This window comes from Daktulosphaira vitifoliae, unplaced genomic scaffold (assembly GCF_025091365.1).
Source record: "Daktulosphaira vitifoliae isolate Bord-2020 unplaced genomic scaffold, ASM2509136v1 Scaffold_1, whole genome shotgun sequence".
NCBI lineage: Eukaryota > Metazoa > Arthropoda > Insecta > Hemiptera > Phylloxeridae > Daktulosphaira > Daktulosphaira vitifoliae.
Window position 1 is genome coordinate 10,971,034 of NW_026099572.1, and position 5,855 is coordinate 10,976,888.

Here is a 5,855-nt window from a genome sequence, read left to right on the forward strand (position 1 = left end):
TAAAATAATTTATTTTGGTATTAAAAGAGGTATTAGATTTTTAGAATAAACTTATGATATAATTTACTTTTTAACTATTTAACTAATCAACTATTTATACTGGATTTGTATAAATAGAATTGTATTACTAATTAATCACATACAATAATATTAAAATTAATTAAATTTAAGTCTCTTTCCTTAATCTTGCCTTAATATGAATATGTCATAAGTGATATATTAAAATAATTTTTAATCATAAAATTACTCCTATAAATGAATTTATCAATAATCAGTGGAATTAAAGTAGATTTATTAAAAATTTTCTATGAATAAATTTGTTTTCAATATTTATTCACATGTACATTTTTGATTTAGTCTCGTTTGAGGGAAATAATTACTTATTTATTTGAATATACTTAATAATATACTAAAGATTTAAACAAATGTGTGAGATGGAAAAACATTCAAAACTTATATTTATTAAATAAATTTATACATACTTTCCCTAAATAAATAATGTAAAATCTCGATTTAAGAGATTGATATATTATTGACATGTTATATACCATGTTATGTAATTAGAAGATTTTTTTATAAACAAGACACTTTTTGCTAGTTTACAAGAGCCAAAAATGCGAAAAATATTATTGCCTTTAATATAAGTAACTCACTTAATTCAAGTATCAATATATCAATAGTAAAACTATATACAAAAATGACAGTTATCATTAGTAAAATCGATCATTGTTAATAAAAAAACAAATATAAGAGTGACTATGCTTTTTCTAATAAAAGACGACCAAATACCAATAAGTTTACATTATTTAGTTAAAATATGTTTTTCTTAAATAGGCAACAGTAAATAAAGAACTGAAGTTATTTAATCACTAATATATTTTTCTAATTACTTTTATTTAGAAACGAACAATGAATCCAAAAATAGTCCACCTACAATACCAGTTTTTTATGATTTTCTTCAAAAAGGTAAATTATTTGTTAATTATCTCAATGGTTATCTTCAAAACCAGCTGTGTAGCTCAGTGCCATAACCATTTCCAGTGTCACGTATTTTTTTTAATTTCTCTAACTTGAATAACTACATACTTTTAGCAATGAATGTAATATATAGAGTGATTCATTTTTCATAAACCACTTCATTAATCGAAAAACAAATATGATATTAATTTTTTTTTTATGTTCAATATTCCTCTTTTTTTTTTAATTATAAAGTTCTTTTTAGGTTCATTCCTTATTCATAATAAGGGTGTCAACTTTAATTTTTCAAATAGGAATAACCCTAATTAACTAGCTATTTTAATAGAAAATGATCTAATTAATCTAAATACCAATAATTAATAACTTAAGTAAACCAGTAATTCAAAAGTTATAAAGTATCACATATTTTTTTTTTTTAATTTCTCTAACTGGTATAACTACACACTTTTAGTAATAAATCTAATATACAGAGTGATACACTTTTCACTAACCATCTAATAAATTGAAAAGTAAAAATAATATTAATACATTTTTATTTCTTTCCTTTAGTTATATGTGTCTCTCATTTTTTCTATCATAAAGATTTTTTATGTTCATCCCTAATATATTCTTAGGTTGTAAACTTTTATTTCTATAACGATAACAACCCTATAATATTTATATAATTTTCAAGTTAAACAAATTATGTTTTTTGTGCATAAATCCTTATCATATGATCAATGCATATTGACATGTCTATGTCAACTTTTAGACAATGTAGTAACCCTCATTATATAATGTTAAACATCGATACCAAGTCTAATGTTTTATCGACTAATACTACATCAGACTCTGAACAACACAAATTACAATGTAGTGCTTGATATAGCCGTTATAAGTGTTTTAGATGAGGGTGATAATTATCATTCGATCCACGTAATATTGGATAGAGATTCTCAAATTTCGAAATATACTAATGAGTACGTTGCGCATATTGGACTAATGCGTCGTCCATGTCACACAGAATTAGTTGGTCTAATTCACAACCCAACTGGTCAAAAGTTTGTACTTTGTAACGTCACAAATTCAGAGGTCGACCGTTTATAATTTTTGTTATGTCTACTTATTTTTTTGTATCGTGCAAAAAAATTCGCGAACGAACCTTTTTCTGACACAGCGGTGTCAACAACTCATTATTTTTACCACTAGATTATGTGTTAAAGAGAATAATTATAATTAAACTAGAATTGTTTATCGGTATTGATCCCTTCCAAAAAGACTGGCTGTTATCGATTTTAAATTGCCGTTAGATCGGTGTTAGCTCTCCATCATTTTTCTGTCATTGAACGAGCTAGTTTGCACACGTTTGTTTGTTTTTATTATGACTGCATTTTCAGTGGTGGAGTAGAGCCGCCAACAGCAACGGTCATGTCTTTTCGGTAAATCATCCAGACCGTTGGATGGGTCTCTTCGGAGAATGCGTTTTGTTTTGTTTTTTATAATTATATTTATGTCATGAGCTGTATTTATTAGTTATTTTATTATAAATTAACTTAATTTTGTTTATGTGTGGATAGCATGTGTTGCCTTTTTTTTTTGATACACTCGTATTTTTGACTATGTTTTACTTAATTTTCTTTGTTTAAACAATTAAATTTAATTAAATTACCTTATTAATTTTAACTGTATGATTTATTTTATTGCGCGAGTAACTTAAGTACTCGCGTGTATTTTATCCCTTTTCCTTAATCAGGAAACGTGCTACGATATGTTTTTCATATCAACCATCACAACTTCAATTATCATAGTTGTGGTTAATAAACCATGAAGTATTATAATCATTTATACATAAAATGATACATTAACTTAAAGAGTAAGAGGTGACAAAGAGTACAAAGAATTGTGTAGGGATAATAATTGATGAGGGGAAGAAAAGTACAGTAGTAGAAGTATCTAGCAAAAATGACAGAATTATGGTCGTAAAATTGATATTCGAGGAAAAAGTGCTGAATAGTTAAATTAAACTATTAATTAACTTAAAATTAAATTCCATCTATGGTCCGATAATCATATCTGTTAGGTTTGACACTTCGCCAAGGTGGTGGCGACCCTTGCTACCATAGCTAGTCGTTATGCAAGTTGCAAACTACGTGGTGATACAGGCCCACAAAAATCCCACTTGCAACCTCTTGTACATTTGTGTCTCATTTTACAGCGAATTCGATTTTCAGTTACAAAGAGTTATTTATTATATTAATAATAACGTTAAAATTTGTTATTAGCCATCCCACAATTTGATCAACTGACATGTATTGACATTTCTATTTTGGGTGACATGTTTCCTTATTTGAATAATAGAACTCCTGATGATTTCACTCTATGTTCTTTACTACCATAAAGATCAATCAAAGCAACAGAACTTTATTAGAAATCTAGAGAATCGTCTGCTTATAACGGCAAGTGTTCAGCTTCAACTCAACATAACTGCGTAGTTTGGTCTCTTGTATGTATACGGCATAGGAACGCGTAACTCTACTCCCAGTCCGTTCGCCTACAATGTAACGTCTTTTTTGATACATGTTTTTCACTCTAGTTCTCGTACTGATGCTCTTTTTAAATATTGCCTGCAACTTTTTTATTCCCTACCTTAAGTTACCTGTGATTGGGTGTCGAGCTAACACGAAATTTTGTTAATAATTTGTTTCGTTTTTTTACACAAATAAAGTAAATGAAATATTAAATTATTTGTATATAATGGGGTTCTATAGGGGCCAAAATTTTATACACAAATGATATTGATATCAGACGAAAAATTGTTCATTTTTTTTACGAAGAACAAAAAAATATCAAAAAATTCTAATAACAAACGTACAAATACCAAAGAGTTCACATTATTTAGTTAAAATATATGTTTTTTTAATAACTGTGAATAAAGAACTGAATTAATTTAATCAGTAATATATTTTTTTAATTACTTTTTTTTAGAAACGAACAATGAATCCAAAAATATTCCAGCTACAACACCAGTTTTTTATGATTTTCTACAAAAAGGTAAATTATTTGATAATTATCTAAAATTTTTATCTTCAAACCAACTGTATAATTCAATACCATAACCATATTCAGTTTCACTTATATATGTGGCGGTCGAATGTTCTAGAATGTTCGGCCGCCGCCGCCTCTAGAAGATTCGTCGCTCTACATAAGCGCGTGGCGGTCGAATGTTCTAGAGAGTTCCGCCGCCGCCTCTAGAAGATTCCTCTGACTATTTAAGGGCAAGATCGTCGCTCCAGTCAATCAATCGATCAGTCAATCACTTACGCACTCTGTCTTAAACGCGCTTCGTCTCTCGCTGTTATTTGTTAGTTCGTTGTAATATAGTATAGTTGTTATTAAATCGTAAAAGTGTTTATTACTTCTATATATTACACCTCGCTACATATATTTTAAAATTATTTAAACTAAAACATCTACACAATTTTAGTATTGAACTAAATATTTAAAGCGTTTTTATTAGTGATATCAGACGAAAAATCGTTTATTGTTTTTACAAAAAACAAAAACATATCAAAAAGAAATAATTAGCTAAAATAGGTAGAATTAAAATTATTCTATGAATAAATTGATTATCAATAGTTATCATGCAAAAATTATTTTTTTTCCTTCTTCCAGGAGGAATAATGATGTTATTAATTTAAATTTCCTTAATAATAATTAAAAGATTCAAACAAATATAAGATACTCACAATTTTGAATTCTTTCATTTTATACTCGACAATAAATTATTTGATATAATTTTTTGTTAAAATATATGTTTTTTTAATAACAGTGAATAAAGAACTGAAACTATTTAATCATTAATATATTTCTCTAATTACTTATATTTAGAAACGGACATTGAATCCAAAAACACTCCGGCTTCAATACCAGTTTTTTATGATTTTCTTCAAAAAGGTAAATTATTTGTGGATTATCTAAAATTTTTATATTCTAACCCAACTGTATAATTCAGTACCATAACCATTTTCAGTTTCACTTATATATTTTAAAATTATTTAAACTAAAATATCTACACAATTTTAGTATTGAACTTAATATTTAAAGCGTTTATATTAAATATAAATTGATATTTTATATGATATTGTAATTTTTAAAAAATATACGCATTTATCATACCATTTTGTTGAAAATGAAAATATAAAAAGATTAATTTTGAAAAATGATTGAACTTTACATGAACATACAACTGTTAAATAAATCTTTAACTACAATAGTTTGACACTAAAAAATTCAACATTTAAAAATTATGCTGATTAGAAATACAAATTTTTAATTAGTAAAATATTTAAAATGAATTTAAATAAAAAAGATTTGATATTAAAGAACTATATACAAACATTAAAACTACGGGTTTTAATGTTTGTACTCTCCTTCTCCACCAAGTCTTAAGAGTGAGAGATAATGAAACTTAATTTAAACTAAACTACAGGTGGGGGGGTAGAGATGAAACACGACGTAAACTAACACAACTTGTCGCGCGCCTTAATTATGTCGAAAAAAATTGCGTTTTTCAGGTTTGCTGTATGTTAGAACATCGCGTACGACGCGGTGTTCCGCGTTCCACTACCACCGCTCGTGCGCGTCGTCTGCTACGCGGACGACACACTGGTGGTGGTGGAAGGCGCCTCGTCTGAGAAGGCTGGATCTCGTGCGAACTGCGCGCTCAGCGCACTTACCGCCTGGATCCAGCAGGAGGGGAGTGGACTGAGCCTTGCCCTAGACAAGACCGAAGTGGTCTTGTTCACGGGCAGGTACAAGTTCACTCCTCCACGGCTCGTGGGCGGTGATCCGAACAGTTTCGGCTTATCGAACGGTATCCGGAGTGGCGGCGGGTATTC

The 5,855-nt window shown here is 28.6% G+C and overlaps 1 long non-coding RNA gene across 1 annotated transcript; it reads left to right on the forward strand.

Moving 5' to 3' along the window:
* Positions 1-898: 898 nt before the first annotated feature.
* LOC126896953 (uncharacterized) lies at positions 899-4,962 on the forward strand. The gene is made up of 3 exons (XR_007701995.1): positions 899-966; positions 3,943-4,008; positions 4,846-4,962. It is a non-coding gene; the product is annotated as an uncharacterized LOC126896953 (long non-coding RNA).
* The last annotated feature ends 893 nt before the right edge of the window (positions 4,963-5,855 follow it).